This window comes from Toxotes jaculatrix, chromosome 3 (genome assembly GCF_017976425.1).
Source record: "Toxotes jaculatrix isolate fToxJac2 chromosome 3, fToxJac2.pri, whole genome shotgun sequence".
Lineage (NCBI taxonomy): Eukaryota > Metazoa > Chordata > Actinopteri > Toxotidae > Toxotes > Toxotes jaculatrix.
Window position 1 is genome coordinate 6034993 of NC_054396.1, and position 19274 is coordinate 6054266.

Below are 19274 nucleotides of genomic sequence, written 5' to 3' on the forward strand. Positions count from 1 at the left end.
ATGACTTTTTGTATCAAAAGGTCAAAGGTCAACTTCACTGTGACATCCTAATGTTCTGCAATAGCCATTATTCGACGCCATAACTCAGCAACATATAGGGGAGATTGTGACCATGTTTCAAACTGTGGTGACTGTATAGATCTTCGGTGGACAGACATGGATGTAAACAGCATCTTGAATAGTTGGCAGAGGCATTCAACCGGGAGGCGGTAATTGTAGTTGTTAGTTAAACATTTTGCTGTAAGTCTACTGTTCACTGGCAATATAATGAGATAAGAGCACGGCATCCACATTCTATGTAATGTCTGCCCTGTAAATTAAAAGAGAATAGCCTTAAACCAATTATGACAAAAACCAGTTTAATATATATATATATATCTCATTCTAACTCTAGATGAGTAAGGGATGTTTTTTTTTTTTGCCTCTTCAGATATTATAAGATTTGGTTTGAGGCAACTGAAACTACCCATTTTCTTAAGAAGACACCTGGCAGTGGCGTAACAGGAGGCAAAAATTTTCTTTGCTTTCATGTTCTGGGAGTGAAACCTTAGATATTTTTCTGCTCTCTTCACTTGTGCATGTAATGTAAATGATTTGCATGGAGTTTGTCCCCGCTGATTAAGGCTGTTTGGACTGTTCTTCTTTGGAACCGTGCCAATTGAATTTTCTGCCTTCTAACACGCTTGGAGAGTGGGGAATATGGTTCTCATTGGGCCTGAGGCTTGATCTCCTTCTTTCCTCCCCCAGTCCTTTCACATAACTCTGACAATTAGTGAGCTCGACCATCCCCAAATGACACACGTAATTAAAGAGTTGGCATTATAATTACAATGTGTTTATTGTCTGTTTATGGGTTCTGTGCAGTGCATAACGCACTGGGACATTTCTTTGGTGTAAATGGATTGAGCCTTGTTAATATACTTGGTGGTAAATGCGATTTCATGTGGTTAACATCTCGATACCTCCTTTATCAGCCCTTTGACAGTCGCTCTGTTTGTTGCACATACAATGCAATTTGGCAGACAGCAGAAACTGGAACCCGAAAAAACCAAATTATTTAGTCATGGGCTTTTAACGGGTACAACGGTAAATGCATGTTAAGTAAATGATGCAATTTATTCCCTTCTCCTCATTGCCAGGCTGGCTGCCACGGGACCTCTGCCAGCTTTAAATAAGTGGTGCCCAGATAGTATTCACATGATGCCCACTTGGTTACAAAACGGGGAATGGGGAATAAAGCTGACTGCCACAACAACCAGCGGGTCAGCCAGTGAGCCTGTTGCTTTTGCACTTCTGCATGTGCAAATGGGTCAGTGTTGTATCACTTTGCCGGATTCTTTGGGAAGGCTCTATCTCAGGGGTCCTAAATGAATTGGAAAAGACCCCGTTAATGAGGAGGGTGGGATAGAGAGACAGGGGAGAGATATTCTCTGCAGGAGTCAGTTTTTTTTTCTCTGCTAATATTGGGCTTCTTGGTTCCTCAGTGAGTGATGAGCAGTGCCTCCTTCTCTCCATGCTTTTTTGCAGTCTCCCTCCTGCTCTGCAGCTGTGCTGGTCTCTGGGCTGGCTGTCTCTTGGAAAAGTGGTGAACTGTGTCATCTCCAGCCACTAACAACCAACAGCTGCAGCACCAGCCACCGCTGCAGATCGAGGGACAATGTGGAACAGATTTTCTAACGCAGAGAAATAAATAAACAAAGGCCCAGAAAAAAAAGAAACAATACCACAAACAACACACAGCTTATGCAAATGCCGGGGAAATGTGTTTGTGAATCGATAAGCACTATTTGTGTACGAAGAGACTATAGGACAAGAGTGACCATTTTACACAGAGATGCACATTACTAAGTTTGCTATTTTATCTGCAGTAGCTACCCCCAAACATCTGTTTAGAGTTTTTTTCTCCTTTACAGAATATGTTAAACCCACACATTATGATGACACACACAAACTATTTGTTGGTGAGTTGTGACATGAAACGACTTAGAGGTGGGGATTGTGTTTGTTGCTGTGTGTATTCCTGACACCAGATGTTCCAGGCAAAGTTTTAGTCATGTGGTGGGAGAGGGGGTCAGACTGTCAGTAGGTTAAAGGTTGAACAGCGCAAAAAAAAAAAAAAGAAAAAGAACTGCAGCACCCACACAGTTAATTAGAGAGGAGAGATTTATCGGGGAATGTTATATCCATGTCACCGTGTTAAGTTCTATTACGCTGGGTCTGTTTTTTCTGCTGCTGTTTTGAACCTGATTGTAAAATATGAGAGTTGCAAGACAGCACTGTGTCTTTTGTGAGGTATCTGTTTTTTCCATGAATGAAAAATGAAATCTTAACAGCTCGTCCCATTGTTTGGCTTTTTCTCCCAGTCACCTTGTAATTGTTTCTGTGTCATAAGCAGCTATTAGTATTGCTAGAAAATGGTAATGCTTTGAGAGACTCATCTCTTCCAGAGAATGGCTCTCTATCACACTCTCACATTCTTTTAAAAGGGAAAAGGAAGATGAATTTTGCCCATAAAGGCTGTATCACAAGGGCTTTTTATCCTAAATGGCTCTGGGGATTGTTATCTGTGGGAAGTGTGTCCTGCCTCCGTCGTGTTCAATCAAGTGTCCACTTAGCTGTGACTGGGAGTAATTGTTCCCAAGTGGGCCACACACTGACCTGTTAATGTCTGCGTTGACCCTCTAACCTTGTCAGCACGTCTTGGGAAGGAGTTTAAATCATGTGGATCTCCTCCGTGTCTTTACGCTACCGGGTCAAGTGGGCGTCGGCCCTGAAAGACCACTCTCTTGTAATTGTCCCCAGCAGAATGGGTCAGCTAGGGGTGTTCCCAAAGACCGGCTCTTATTAGATGAGGCACTGGAAGTGGTGCGACTTAATGGGTCAGGCCATTGATCCGATACAGCACCAATGTCCCCCCAGCACAGTCGCGGTCTCTGTAATACCTGGTCACTGGCTTGACTCTGGTTGAGTGAGTGTGAGGTGGACCACACTGGAGCTCCATCTCTCTGTCTCTATAGCTGCTGGGTTTGTGGCCTTTTGTGAATATCATTTCTTGTTTAGGTATGGTCCATTGTGCCCTTTGACTTTTTCACTCTCAGACTTCCTTCCTTTTAGTCACACACAACTTATTTTTGTTACTAGAAATTACTTATTGTTATTCATGGTGTAATATAACACGACTACACAACTCAGATTTAAGGCATCATGCATGTGTCTTCAGCACTGATGCACATACAGTGAAGGACCTCTAGATATAATAAAGAGGGGTGCTAAAATTTTGGGGTTTTAAGTTGGTGAGGGGCACAGAGACTGCACATCCAGATTTGGCTTTAGCGCCTATCTCTCATGAAGCAGCCTTGGCAACACCAAGTGAGAGAATATGAGATGCTAAGAGAGAATAATGGTGTTGCAAGAATGTGTCTGTGAATGAAGAGTGTAATGTAAAAATGAACAAAGGTCGTACAACAGCATCAGCATATGCTTGTGGCTTGTGAATGGATTCAATCCAAAACACATATGCAAATAACAGTGTGTTAGGTGTTGAAGTTCAGTAAAAATAGGTTGCATCTAAATTTACTGAAATAATTTTCAGCCAGTGCCAAACTTGCTCACTTACATAGTTCATAGACTATGTACTATGTAAGTGAGCAAGGACTGTATGTATGTATGTACGTATGTATGTTCATCAGGGGCGCAGTTAACAGCAATGACGGTATGCAGCAAACATTTTGTAGGGCTTTTTTGTGTGTTCCTGAAATTATCAAATGTGCAGCAGGAGACCTGTATAGGTTTTTCTAGAGAGAAAAAAAAAACCCATCATATGGCACCTGCTGGGTGCTAATTTCTGACCCTACTCATACTTCTCAACAAGGACCGACAGCCTCAAATACCTGTCTGGATTTCCTGGAAACTCACAAATGAGTGGCAATTAACGCATATGATGCAAAGTGGCTAAAAGTGGTGTTTCTTCAGAAACTGGCATAGTTAATAATTGAGTGAAAAGGGGGGTTTACAACCACATGTTTCCAGGGAAGGAGTGAGCTGAGTGTTGAGCAGCTGGCATGCAAAAGGCCACAAAGTGAGAACGCTTTACTGTTGGAGGTGAAAATTTTTGTACTTTACGTTGGCGTCTTAGCATGCAGTATATCTTGAAGTGTTTGGTTGTTTAGTCTTTTTTATGGACAGATTACACTATAAAACGTAACCACTTTTTCATTAGTTCTCATTAATGTGCAATAAAGACCCAAAATCAGAGCTACCTCTTAAGTGTATGCACTCCCATGCTATTTTAACATCCCTTTTGTGGGACCGCACATAAAACCCATCTCTTCTGAATCTTCTCATCACGTAGTTTCAAAGAATTGAGTGAGTTGCATGTTGGAGACATGGCAGCAAGCTTGGCTGAAGACACTGTCCCAGTGCCCTCTGTCTTTGTTCCCAAAGTGAGGGGACCTTTAAAAAGCAAGCTCCTTTTGAGGGGCATGGAGATACAATAGCAAAGCCATAAATCCGTTGGGGGGGCGGCGGGGTGGGTGAGGGGGGCTGTCTTGTGGGATCAACATATTTTTGGGAGTAATGACAGGCATGCAACCGAGTAATCAGAAGGGTCTTATCTGGGGCCAATGGTAGGCCCAGGAATGTGGACAGGCTGTGGAAACAACGGCTGCACTAATGGGGTTAGTTGAATTCCATACTGGTGAATTATGAGGAGTTGGGACGTTGGGGCTGTGGTTTGTTGTGTCTGGTTGGAGAGCTACACCGCTACACACAGACACAGAGTTATAGATTTGGTTTTTGACACGCTTTCTCATAGAGCAGACCAATTAGCTGGGAGCTGAGTTGCTTTGCTCTGCTGCTGGAGACGCAGCCACATTTAACAGCGTAGTCGCACACACATATATCATGGGGCAACAAGCCACACATGCAGCCATGACTTCTGTGACAGGGACAAAACCAGAAGCCATCCATTCTGCTGCCTCATTTGCATGATCTGAACCGTATGTGGAAGCCATTAGCATCTCTCTACTTGTTTATCAGGCTACAGATGAATGCGAACACCAGGTTTTTGAATAAACAAAATGTCCAGCTTGTTTGAGATGTTTTTTTTAATGGTGCAAGTCATTCATCATTTATGTAAAAAAAAAAAAAAATCATGTAATATTCTAAATATTTGTTTTATTGCTTGTAGGTCACTGTAACTGTGAATCCATTCTTCAGAGCAATCGGACATAATTCAATCAATGCAGCGTGCTTTTTTTATGTGGGCTCTCATAGGTTAATAAAGGGCAACTTTATGACTGTTAGCTGAGTTAAGGTGAGAAATGAACCACAGAGACCAGTCACTGTGGTACAAACCATTTTGCTAGTATTTTACTTTGCGTGTCTATCACGGTTGCTTATCTGCATGTGCAGATTTGAGAGAACGATAACTTTATATGCATGTAGGCCAGGAGATGCCGACAGGAATCAGTGTGTCATAAAGTATAAAATACATGTGGCTGACGACGATCACGTTTACTTTTGCCTGTTCTTATGTCATTTCTGTACATGTGGGCTCATTGGACCAGGGTAGGGGCTTTCCCCACCTTTTCACTTCCTGTTTGTAATCGTTGTATCTTTCCCCTTCCTTCCTTCTCTCTCTCTCTCTCTTTCTCTCTCTTGTTTGTGTCCTCTCTGAAACCCCCCGTGGTCCTGCCCTCAAGACTGTGAGCTGAATTCTGATTGGGAGAATGGAGTGCCAATCTGTCCTGCACCAGTGATCTGGGTATGTGGCAATCCTCCCACTAACCCTTCTCTTATTTCATACTGTAATGTGTGTGCTATTAGTCGGTGAAATGACTCCAAAACACTGTTAGATTTGATCATTAGTCTTACTTGTACCAGGCTGTAACTAGTTTGAAGCTGCTCCCAACAGATTGACTCTGAGCTTTTCATCTGTTTTATTGTTCAGCTCTTTAGGTCAGTGAGGATGTGAATGAATGATAAAGACACAAGTAGTACCGAACAGTGCTGAATGCTCTTGGGAAAAATGTGTCATTGGGATTTTACTGACCAATATTGTAATTTTGTACAAATAAAACTCCAGGACTGTATTTGTGTAGACTGATTCCAGTCCCCTGAGTTGTTGCCAACATGTCAGATTTTCTGCCAGTGATTTAAAAAGGACTGGGGCTGTTAAATGGCTGTTATCCCAGTTTAAAATCAGCTAACCACGGCTACTTCACAGCCCCTAATCCTGGAGGTCCTGATTCAGAGCTTATAGATGAATGAGCTTAAACCAGCGATAATATTCTTACACTGAAATAGAAGATCCTGACAGAGTCCAATGTTGGTCATTTTTCTAGCTAACCACAGTATCTGTGTTGCACGACACTAATAATACAGAAGTATTGGTACTTAGTAATATTACTTTCTCATTTTTAGGCAACAGCTGTAATGTCAGATGTTGAAATGAATGTTTTCTTCCTAATATTTTCATCTCCTAACAATGTTTTAAGATAACTGTGAATAATTGCAGAATATTAATTTGTATATTTAATTGATTCATTTAACAAATTTGTTAAGCAAAATTGCAAAAATTTACTAGCCTCTCAAACATGACTACATATAACAAAACATAACATTTTAAGAAACTCATTTTGGAAATGCTTCGCTATTTGCTGATATTTTATAGACCAAATCAATTAATCAAGAAAATAGTTAACATTAACAACAAAAATGTTAATTAAAATTACTGGGTTAATTGTAATTAACATTTTTGTATCAATACATAACTTAAAAAAGTTATGTATTGATACAAAAATGATTAATCGCCCAGAATACTTAAAGATCTTCCTCCTCAAAGTGTGGGAGGAGCTCAGGTGTTTTTTGCTATGAGTGTAAAATTCTCATAGCAGAAGTCAGAAGTTTTAAGTGCTTGAGAGGAGTTAATAAACCAGTGAATACAGTATGGCAAGTAAGGAGTATTTTCAGGTTTAACTTCAAAGTAATTTGACTATTAAAGGATATTTTTTTTAATTATATCAATATAATAATTAGTACATTGATAACTAAAAAATATAATAATAATAATAATAATAATAACAGTGATGATGATGATGATAAGATCACACCTGAAATCAATTAGATACTTGACATCTGCTAATAGCATATTGCCCTCTGCCTGAATGTTGCACCGTCAGCTGCTTTGAGCTCATGACTCTCCTTTGTTTTTTAATATCTTTGGCGTACTGTAGTCTTTCTGTCCCTCTGCTCACCTCTGTCTGCCCCGGGAGCCCTGATTGGCTGAGCACTTTCTGCACTATAGTCTGGCTGCTTGCCAGCCGTGCCGCCAGTGGCTGCCGTGCCCCCTGATCAGAAGAGAATGTGACATTTGTGCAGAGGTAATGGAATCTGCGTGCAATTAAATCTCTGACTGTGAAGAGGAGTCTATCTCCTTCCCGCTCCCCCCATCTCCTGCCATTCCCAGCAGCAGGGGGGGTCAGGCATGATGATGAAACCGTCCCAGCAGGCCCATCGCCGTACCCTCTTTCCCAATCTCCATGTCAGGTTGTGTTTTTTAACTTTGCTGCACTAGCCCTGCCTCTATCTGGCAATTAATTACAGAAAACGTCCATTAGGAATCTCTCCAAATATTGTATAAGAATTAATATTCAGTTATAAAAATTAGATTACAGGGCTGCAATGTTAGCAATGCTTTAATGAATTCTGCTGCAGGTGACAGTTGTTATTTTGCAGGGAGTGTTCTTGGGTGGTTAAACATGTTTTAATATCTATTTTTTTTTTTTTCATGGGGGAGCCGTAGAGTGCAAGACAGAGAGGAAGAAAGCGAGGCAGAGGGCAGATTCATGCATGGATGAGAAGAGGGTCATATCTCTCTGCTCCTCTTTCTCTGCTGCCCTGCCACTACACTTAACGCCTCATTTGTGGGCTTTGTGGCCAATGGCTTGAGTCTGTGATCTGTTGCCATAAAAGGCAGCTTTTTCCTCTCTGCTGATGGGGCACTTGCTTGTGGGTTAATACCAGACCCTTCAATAGGCAGACTCATATCTAATGGATATGTGTATCCCCATCAGGATAGCTCATAAACATAAAACTCTCTGCTGCCATTGTGCTTGGTGGAGCTGGCTGGGAAGGACAGAGCCACGCCATGCAAGCATTTCCCTTGAACTTGTGTAGGAGTAGTTCCTATCTGTGTTCCTTGTTCACACTGGGTGGACAGAGATGCAGGATATCCAGATCAAGGTTTGGCTAAATCCTCCCTGTGTTGTTCACGCCCGGTGTGGGTCTGTCTAAATGGCACAGTCTGAGTTCTCTGCAGTTTAGCCACTGGACATAATATTCAACATGAATATTGAAATGGAAATGCATGTTCCAGTTCATTTAAACAATGAAAGATTACACTTTATTTTCCACATGCTGCTGCAGAATGTCTGAACCCAGCTTTAATGTGACTGTTTTTTCTGTCACATTTGACTCTTCTGTTTTTTTCCACATTCAGCTTCCCTGGTAATGTCTTTTGTCATGATGAATTATTAATGTCAGCATTGGTTGAAAGGAGCGTTGTCTCAGAAAATAAGAGGGTCACTCTGTTTCTTCTTTTTTCTGCAGCCAAGGGTTAATTTGAACCAACAATCAAATGAACCTCCCTGTTTCCTTGCCGCACGAAGGGTTGTAATGAAAACTGCTGGGTCTTAACTTTATTGACTAACATCCTGCTAAACAAATACAATGCAATTCCTCTTGGCTCTCTCTGTTTTCCTCTGTTGCAGATGGCTTTGCGGCGTCGTGTGTTACAGAGAAAAAGGCTTTGCTCGGGGAAGGAGAGAGAAAGAGGCTTACTCCATTAGTGTCATTCGAATGGCGAATTAGATCAGTCTGACAGATAGATGCGGAAAATTGTTTTAATTGTATAATTATCTGTGGTTAGCCACTTGTGTGGAAAAGTGCTGTGATGTGGGTGAAGGCCAGGGAAGAGCACAATTTGGCCTTTGTGCGCTTATTTTGTCTTTGCACAGGAAATGAACAACAATCGGGGTCCTGAGGATAAAACATAAACACACCCAAACTCGCAGACACTCACACTCCCCCTAGGCAGGTTAAGACGTGCTCAGTGAGATGCTGCCCTTTAAAGCAATGTGTCTGGCCAGCGAGCCTTCTCCTCAGGCAAAGAGGAGGGCGCCTGTAACCATCTGATCAAGATGGCACAGCTTAACACAAATGTAACAGCTATGCAGAACGTGACTCGCTTAACACTGCTGGCGCTCTGAAGAGAAAGAGAAAGGCCCAGTATATCATTAACTCGCTTAGTCACATTCAGCTGATTTCTGATAAGATGTAAAATGCAAGACTACGGACAGATGGCACTAAATCTTTGGCTTTATATCTGTCGCTTGTTTTGTGCAGGCTTTTTTTTTTTTTTTTTTTTTTTTTTGCAAAACATTCCCGTGAATGAGTTTGCATGAAGTACCTAACTTCACTGCTGGTTTGGTTGGAAAATAATCATAGCTATTATCTCCCTGTTTCAAACAGTGAGGAGATATTTTACTGAACAACTGGTGTTTTTGTTGTATGCAGAATGTTTAACTGCCAGGCTAATTTAGCTTAGTACTTACTTCCTTCATCCTTTTCCTGCAGATTATTGTTTTTATAGTTTTGAGCAAAAATACTCTCACATTGCATCCTTTGCTCTCAGAATGTCGTCACTGTTAAAGCAGTAAACTGCTTAGAATTAGACATTGCTGCCGCTTTAGCAAAGGTTTTGTGTATGGATTAAACAGTGTGGGGCTGGGGCTGTTCACATCTTCACTTTAGTATTTTGCGATGAAGGAATTTGTTGATTTAATTGTATCACCCTCTTCAGTGTCCTGAATGATAGAAAAATACAAATCATGCATGTTTATGTATGGCCGTTTTGATTTCAGTGATGGTGATGAATGAACATAGAAGTGTCCATACAGAAAGCACGGAGATGGGGCTCACGGTCTTCTTTTGACAGATAAGTTACTGAATGATTTTTCAAGCCTGGTGGGCGAAGCTAAACCCAGGCCAAACACTAAATGCTCCACAGTCAGCAGCTGCATTCGATTTTCAGCTCAGCTCGTTCAAGTGTAATAAAACAATGCAAGAAATGCTGGAGGACTGTGGGCCTGGATGCTCTCACTCTCAAAGGAAAAGTTGAAATAGGACATACGTCAACAGCATAAACACTGTTTCTGTTCCTGGTTTTGTCTACTATCAGTAACATTTTGTTATATAATACCCAGGCTGGTTTGTCATCACAAAAAGCAGGCCTTAATCAAATAATAGATATTCACATACTGAGCCAGTCTGATGAGAGTCTTGCAACACAAAGCAATTTATGGCCCGAGAGCTTGTCATGTCTCAGTTGTTGCCATCGTCATGCTCTGTTGTTCAGCTGCATCTCCTGTGATAATGCACAGGGGATTAGCAGGTAACAAGGCAGCGGCGCTCCTCTGAGGATGTTGCGCGTGGCTTTGAATGTCTCGCACAATACTACATAAACAGAAGGGGAGTACCACCAAATGGTGATTTCCCAGCTACACAGGGAGCCTCCTCCTGGATAATGTGGTAATGAAAGGTGACAGGAAGGACTCAGGGTCTGGAACGAAGCCGGGGCAGCTGGTCAGAGCAGGAGAATAGGAAGCAGCGTGCACCCGGGGTAAAGTGCAGTGAGAAGCAAATTAAAGCTCATATCTGCCATCTCCCTCGCCTCCCTGCACTTTCCTGTTTGGACTTGAAGGTGATTGGGAGCCAAGGCGGTGACAGTTGACGGAAGCTACGCGGAGGAGAGAGTATTTATTTACAGTGAGATGCAGCGATGCTTGTTCAGGATGCGGTTTCACGCAGGATGTGCCCCCCCTCACACACACGCACACACACACACACCTCCTCCCATCTTTGTCATCTCCACCCTCACACTACAATCCCCAGGTTTGATCAAGAATGGGAAGTGGGTTATTGGGGAGGAGGGGCTGGCCTACAGGGCCAGGCAGCCTGTATTGTATTGTGTAAGAGGCTGGGTCTGGACACAGCAGAGAGCTCACTCAGCATGCCTTCCTGCCTGGCCTAGGAGGTGGTACCGAAGTCAACACAGGTCACTGAGAAAAAGAGTGTGAAGCACTAAGATTGTCTTTATGTGTCTTTAGGTGTTACATAAAAAGGGAGCAGTGGTCATGTGCGTATATAGGTCTGTGTTTGAAGTGGTGACAAAGAAAGATGTTGTGCGTATGTGTAAGAGAGAGAGTGTGTGTGTTTTAAGTCAGTCCAAAAGAGAGAGTGTGTGTACCCTGCCAGGAATTCCACCTTGTAAAGCAGGGATTACGGGGGGAGCCGAAGGTGTGTAAATCCCAATAATTACACTGTACGCTGTGGTTGCAGTACAATTACCTTTGTCGTCACCCTTCAGTACAGTCTTCACAGCACCATAAACTACTCATTTTAAAGATGTAAGTGTTTGCAACATTATTTCATGCCACCCAAGAGGAATTACCCAGGAATTCTGACTTGATTGCTCAGATAAAATTGAACATGTAGCAGGCACAAGTTTTCACCTGGCCGAGTCCTGCCGTCCCTGGCTTTCTTTCATCTGGTGAGATATTGAGTGCTTAGCATGTGAGTGTGCTGAAAAGGTGAGCCGCTCTGATCTCTGCTCACTAGCTGTCATGTCGGCATTAATCCGCCCAAAGTTTCAAAGGCAGGTTTTATGACCCGCCTTACGGCCTCATCTATGTGGACAGCAGCATCTAAACTCTGGAGAACCTGCCACATAAAAAGCACATCTGTTAAAACCTAAATTGTAAAACAGCCCCCACGTGTCCAGGCAGCGTTGAGTTAATAATACACTCAAAGTACGGCTTTTAACACTCCCCACAACAGCAACAGGAACAACTGTCTTACATTCACTTCTTTTTAATCAGCTGCTGTATCTTTTTGCCCGTTGTATTTTTTTAATGTCTTTTTCAAAGTTTTTGACCTTCAAAGACGGTGTACACAAGTTCTCCTGGGTTAGATGGTAACTGTAAAGTCAGAAAGACTGCAGAAAGCCAGCAGTGTTTTCACTACATGTTTTGTAGGTGTAGTCGGGGGATGGGAGAACCATTTTTTTTTCTTTTTTCTTTTTTTTTTTAAAGGTCTATGTAACTTGACAGTTACTGTTGAGCTGTCACATTTAGTCTTTGCACTGTTTCAAACACAATTCAGGAAAAAAAAAATGCTGCAAATTGATTTACTTTGTTAATTACCTTAATGGAGTAGAGTTTTAATAATACTAACTAAACCTGCTTGCATAGTTAACACTTTCTTTTCCAGACTTAAGGCTCATCACTCCTTTTACATTAAATATCTCATTTTGAGTGACAGGATGACTAAGAGTGATAAATAATAATAATAAATATGACAATAATGGAGAATTGCTATGGGGCTTAAATGTCAGATGTAGCAGGCTCGTAGCATTAGCAAATAATAGCATGCTCAGTCTTGAGGTTTAACACCACAGGCTAATATATGAAGTACTATTAACAGATTTGTGAGTGATGCAATTTAAGCAGCAGTTGTCATTACAGAGACACGGTTATTACACGCCTTTGCCACCTCAGTCTCTTAAAGAGGAAGCGTGCCTTCTCTGCTTCGTATATTCAGTCATTGCTCCTATCAGTCCTTTCAGAATCCTATGTACTCCTGTCCTATGTAATCCTGTGTCCTATATGTTGATCTGTCCCCTCTTTCTGGCCTGTACCCCCGTTAGCCCGTTTGTTGTGTGCCAGTGTGTTGTTTCAGGCGACAGCAGCCACCACATGTGTGAACTTAGCTTTGGACCTGGCAGAAACAAAACACAGGGGAAGGAGGAACACACAAGCACAGCAACGTGTATCTCATAGCTGATTTTAAGTTTGCTCAAAGTCATCTGGCAGATAACCTGTGGGGGAACCAGGCAAACCACCTTTCCTGTTGTTTGTGCGTGGATGGGGCTGTAACAGGATTAATTATCATTAGTTATTTTTAAAACCGGTTGCAGTTCCAGTGTATTTTGGTAATGTTATATATAGATATGATGACTCTTGCTGAAACTTAGCTGTTTTTAGTGGTGCTGTCAAAATACTTGTGACATTGTGAAGGACAGGTCTTTGGTTTGTGTCACTTTGACAGATTTTGACAGTGTTGAGGACAGTCACTTAAATATTGTCTATAACTTTAAAAGGTGAGAATGCCAACTGTACAAATGAATCGTGCCCGACCTACAACAGTCTAGGAGTTTGTAATGCAGTTCTGTGTGTTAGTGTGTATGTGTATATTTATGAGACTACAGTTGCAGACTCGAGTCTCTGTAAGTGATGACAGCTCAGGATTATCTGTGACAGTAGTTTTATGAATGGGCTGAGCACATGTCCAGTAGAACACGTCATCATCATCATCATCATCATCATCATCATCGCCACCCTCATGCAGGGTTTCCTGTATAAAACATACTTAATAACTTCACAGTATGGGGCCTCCTGTGTTGCCCTCTTCTGGACTTTAGACCGGTGATTTGATTAAAAAATATTTTTCAGTCTGACACATAAATCTTATTTTCTTCTGCTGAATATGAATTGTATTTGCATTTTGAGCCTGCAAAAGTTTTTTTGTGCATGTGTAGTATTTACAGGAGAGTAAGGGTACATGTCTTCAGTTGTAATTTTGCCCATGCTGAGAAGGTCAAATCATTTCCAGACTGAACTATTAAGTGTTTTTACCACATCAGAGGGTCCAGCTACAACACCTATTACTGCTAAAGGCACAGGGGGAACAATATTAAAGAACCTACATTGGTTCATGTTGCTGTCTGTAATTGATAATGACAACGCGGTTATGTCTTGAATGAATCGAGAAGGATTTGTTATTTACTGTGATAGACAATGCTCTCTGTGAGTGTAAGCTGGGTCTTAGCCTAATTGATGTTTTGGAAGATGAGCTCAATTGGATGAGTCATTAGGCCTATTACCAGAGTTTTATTAAATGCCCCCACCCAAAAAGAAAAAAAAATCTGTTGTGGAATATTTTCTTCCTAGAATAACAGGAGGTTGGATTGGTAAAAGGCAGATAATATATGTGTGAGATTGATCAGTGAGTAGCGACCCCATTATCTCCTGAGATGTTAATTACACTGTGCTCAGCTTGCATGTCAAAAGGCAGATAATTGAAGAAGGTAAAAGATGTGCCACACTTTATTTATGCTTTCACTTGGAGCTGGTAGAAGATTGTCTCTCTTTCTTGTGGGCTTTTTATTCCTCTTCTTTCTCCTCTCCTTTTTTGTCTACAGTGTATTTATTGTTGGGTAATATTACATTGTCAAAGTTGATAATTTTGCAGAGATATTGTTCACAGTCATTACCGTGGCCTGTGTGTGTGTGTGTGTTGGACACACACAGGAATCTTCTGTCCTGTCTCTGTACTCACTGCCACAGCCTTTCTAAGGCCTTTAAAGGTCTTGTACTCAGATGTTGTGTTAAACAAATAGTTTTTCAGAGCTCTGAAGGATTGGTCTAGCTTAGTTTTACTTTGAAATTCAACAGCTTTTTATAAATGTAAGCATGTTGTTGCACTGCTGAAAATGAACAGGGGTGCAGTCGTGCTTCTTATAGATTTTCTGAGGGAAGTTGTAACTCCTTAGGGGTTATTTTATGTGAACAGTAGAACTATCATTCACTGTGTTAGGGTAACGTTAGTGTAATAACAGTCTTCTATTAGCTGATGAAATTTCCTGGTTGGTGATCTCAGTAATGTGTTATAGTGACTACTTCTGCTAGATGATGACAGCGAGAGTGGTGAAGCGTAACACAAACATGAAAAAAAAAAAAATAAAGAGGAAGGCAGCATTTGGGTGAGAGTCTTTGTACTATACTCCATTGCAAAAGTTACAGTATGTGTCCAGCGTGGTCCTCTGAAATGCACAGTTAGGTGAGAGGTGCCAGAAACCCTGTAAAAGGTCTGTAACGTTTTACTTTTTTTTTTTTTTTTAACAGTGTTTCTGATCTGTGTGTAGTTCCCCCACCTGTGTAGCTTGGTGTCTGTAAACTTCCTATTGACAGTGTATAAAACATAGGGGACACGTTGTTCTTAACAAAAAAAAAAAAAAAAAAAAAAAAATCTTGTTTGTCATTTCGCATGCTTACAGAGATATCGTCAAAACTGTGGTTTCCTGTGGAGAACTGTGGTGTCTCTGTGTGCTGCAATTTACAAGTGCACGTGAACGCTGTCTGCACTCCCAACAACGAATGTGCACACACGCACACACACATACACACACACACACACACACACACACACACAGAGGCACACTCTCCTGAGCCCTCTTCTCCTTTTTGTGTTGTCATCAGAACATGGGGCGGAGCCTCGAGGGAGTGGCCAGACTCTGGTCATCGCACCTCAGGGGCTGATGGACAGTTTCTGCACAGATGATTTAGTGCATCACCTGGTGGACATAGCTAAGAATGAGCACAGCATGATGGGAAATCACATTCAGAACACTGGAATTTTTATTGTGGTCACATCACGTCTGTAGTGACTTAAGGCAGTGGCATTTTTTGCTGGTATTGTAATTTACTTTCACTCATTTGTGTACTTTGTCTTTTTTCTCTGTAAGACGTGGGTTAAATACATCTCAGAGTCAGTAACTGTTTACAGTGACATCATCACACCAGATTATAATAATAACTGAGGCACAGTTTAAAAATAAATGGAAAATTTAAACCCTTATGTAACAGTGGACGAGGACAAAGTAAATGCCCAGAGGGGATTTTATAGTAGGACTTCACAGAGGTTTTAGTTGGAAGTGTTGAAAGAAGAAACAGTTTAAAGCCCTCCTCTTCCTAACAGGAAACTCAGTGCAGATATGGAGCTGAGGGCTGGTACCACAGGTTCATCTTTGCGCTGACATCAGGAGGCACCCATCCCCTTTCTTTGCTTCATCTGACCAATATCTAAAATCCATTAGCATCTTTCTACTTGTTTATCTGCCTTGCCAGGAGTCCAGAAGGCTCCACAAGGCAGACAATGAACTTCATTAGATTTAAAGTTTTTATGGTATTAAGCTTGAAGTGTTTTTCTCATTTTGGCCACTTTTTGTTTGCCAGAGAAAGACCTCTGCTCTCTCAGATGCCAGCCAGCAGTATTTTGCTGTGGCAGTGCAGCCTTATCTGCGCTTGAGGTCTGTACTTTAATGGGCTTTATTGATCTAAACAACATCAGGGGTTGCGGTGATGTTATTAAGGCAGAGATAACTTCTGTGTAATTCCACTCCAACAATATATTAGCCTTTTATTGGTCTAAATAACTTTGCCTTTTAGACAGTAATGCACCAGTAAGTCACAGCAGCTCTTCATGTCGGCAGGATCTTAATAAAGCATTTCCTCTGGACATCCTGCAGCGGAGAGAGTGAAAAACGACAGGTTAAAAGGCATGCTGGGAAGTTTCCATGCCATCACTGTAAATTATCTCTTTTGAATACATAAATAAAGCTAGAAAAGAGCTGTGAACGGGAAGGGGTGGGGAGATCAGTTGAAGTTTGCACAAACATGTGTTCCAGCGCTTTCTCTGTTTCACACATGGAGGTGCTGTGAGGAGCAACGCTGCAGGTTCCCAGACTAACTGGAATATGTGCAACATCATGTAGGCAGTTGCAAATCAGTGATGTTTTATTACCATATGCTTGTATTTACTGCCTAAACAGAGAGATGAATCAAGTAGTTAATGCAGATAATCGATTTGTATTGTTGGTTAGACGACTGTGTTCACTGCTATCAGATTCAGTAGCTTGATATGAGCTGTTGTCCATTATTTTTGCCACTTTATAGCCCAAACAATTCAGAAACACAATACAACACAAAACAATATAAAACACAGAAAATTATGAAGGAAGAGTAAACATGAATATTTGGTGTATTATTTGTAGTATGTCCTGGAAGCACGATATATTAGGCATGTAAGAGGGCATAATGACAGTATTGATAGATAGATGTCATGATTTTACATGCACAATCAAATTGATTATAGTTTTGGAGATTTGTTGTTTGTTGTTAGCTTAGTTGTTATTGATTTAATGTACATGGCTCACTGTGTGTCTACAAACTTCTTAATGGACAGTTGCAATAATTCTTTCCTTTCAAGGGCAGAATATATCTAATATTTATATGAAATAACGAAGCCATTTATCTGGAAGTGTATTTTCAAGGGGTGGGGGGGTAGGGCTTCATAATTTGCAGCTATTTAAAGCCTTGGTTTTGGTAATGAATTATTTTGTCATCTCGACTGTGATGAGATTCATCTTTAATAACTGTAACAATTATTTTATTAAAAAGAGAAGCCATGCATTACGGCTATCTCGCCAAGGTCTCAAGCTGGAAGGAATTCTCATTAAGAGCATTATATTACCCTGGTGCGCTTTCAGTTGGATGTCCCGCTGAAATTACATTAGGTGTCAACAATGTTTGTGTTAGAAGTAAGCAGTCATATTTACAGAGGCTAGCTTTTTCATTTGCTGCCTGACACTGGCAGATGTATTAAAAAAGATCCTAATGCTCCGTATCTGATTAAGTCACTTGGAGAGAAACTCCTCTAAAGTGTTGACTTTTAATATAAGGCAAGCCCTGGTCTGTCATCAGTGCAGACATAAATCTTTATTCAGAGATGAGAAACTTTTGATTGCTTGAGATTATTATGTGATTTATTTAGTTGGAACAAAGGATGCTTATCTCCCCTCGTTCCCAACATTCAGATCCTTCCCAAACTATAAGCATCAGGTTGTTTGTGTCATGATTGATTCATCAGTGTCTTTTCATCTACATCCTGTGTTTCTTCTGATGGCTAGCGTGGTGTGCAGCATTGTGTTTTGTTAATGGTTTCATGCCCAGGGTTGCTGCTAATGACATGGTTGTAATTGTTTGTCAGTGTGATAATGTGTGATTTCCTATTTCCATGTGAAGTTGGACATTTGATGAAGGAGGGATCTTGTCAGGAAGACAAAGTGCTGTCATTTGTCACCAGCTAAATGAGCTTCTCTCCAGATATCCTCTCGGTTTTCAGTGGTGATATTATATTCACAGAGCCCTTTTTGGGCTATTGCCATGATTTGCACATTATTCAGTGCGTTGTACAAAACCTGCTTGCCTCTACATGTGGAACACATAAGCCCACATAAAGACACTTTTCTTGTGCAAAACAGGCATTAGTTTAGTGAAAACTGTGAAATTGAGATTAAGATCAAACAAACAATGAAAAAGTTTCAGAAAGTCACTCAGGTTGTGTTCTGTGCTGACAGATAGAAATCTGTTAACTGTATTTCACAGAAAGACAGAAGTGAAATTACTGAGTGTGGTAATCTTTTATTCTTAGTGTTTGCTGGGAGTCATCACTTCCTTAAACTTAACATTTTTAAACTCAGAAACAATTTCATCATCTTCAGAAGAAAGACTTTGGCAGTTCATGTCACTATGGTTTTTCTGATTTCACCTTGTTGTGTTTTCCTTGGCTAATAGTCAATAATGTATGTTGTCCATCTTGTCTCTCCGGTGATATCATAAACTCATGAGGCACATAATTGCAGCAATCGTGGGACTGAATCCATACTTAGTAAAGTCTTTGATGTAGTCACTCCCTGAACAGACAGCTTCTGTTTTTGATTATGCTGGTTCCATATTGTGGGGATGGGGGCAGATCCTTCCTAGTTAACAATCTAATGAGCCAAACAAGCCAAACAAAGGAGAGGTGGAGTGAATAGGTCTCCTGAGGGAGCTACTTATTGTCACAATTGCCCCTCTGTCTTTTCTTTCCTTTCCGTATCGATTCATGTCTTCACTGGTTACGCTCCGTCCGCCGTAGCGCACACGGGCGGTGTAATCAGCTAAATGTAGCCTCTGCTTTTTTATTATTACCTGGGTGCTTAACACTAATATTTTTTTTCACTTCAAGGACAAATGGTGTAGGAGAAGGCAGATCTTGTGTGAAGTCCCTGAGCTCTCGCCGTGCGGCAGATCTCTTTTCAGCGCCAGCTGTTCTCTCAGATACACCAGGCCGTGCTGAAATTCTCTTAATATAATTCTGGGGGCTCAGGAGAATAGTGCAAAACAAGCGTGCCAGCGAGGAGAACGTTGAATTTTTCATCAGTGGGCCTCAACTCGCTGAGTTAGTGGGCAGTGCTCTCATTCATGAGCAGATGTTCAGCGCAGTTACACTCTGCAGTTAATGTGAACTTACTGGCCTCTCTGCCATTGGCTGCA

At 41.3% G+C, this 19274-nt stretch overlaps 1 protein-coding gene across 10 annotated transcripts in view; it reads left to right on the top strand.

Annotated features, from left to right (window-relative positions):
* The window catches only part of foxp1b (forkhead box P1b), a 148168-nt gene that overhangs the window by 11598 nt on the left and 117296 nt on the right, over positions 1-19274 (top strand). For 6 of the 10 annotated variants that reach the window (XM_041034282.1, XM_041034296.1, XM_041034280.1 and 3 more), the window contains exon 3: positions 5703-5764. The exons of the other annotated variants lie outside the window; for them this stretch is intronic. The gene's annotated coding sequence lies outside the window, so the exon portion shown is untranslated. The remainder of the gene's footprint in view (positions 1-5702; positions 5765-19274) is intronic. 10 annotated transcript variants of the gene reach the window in all.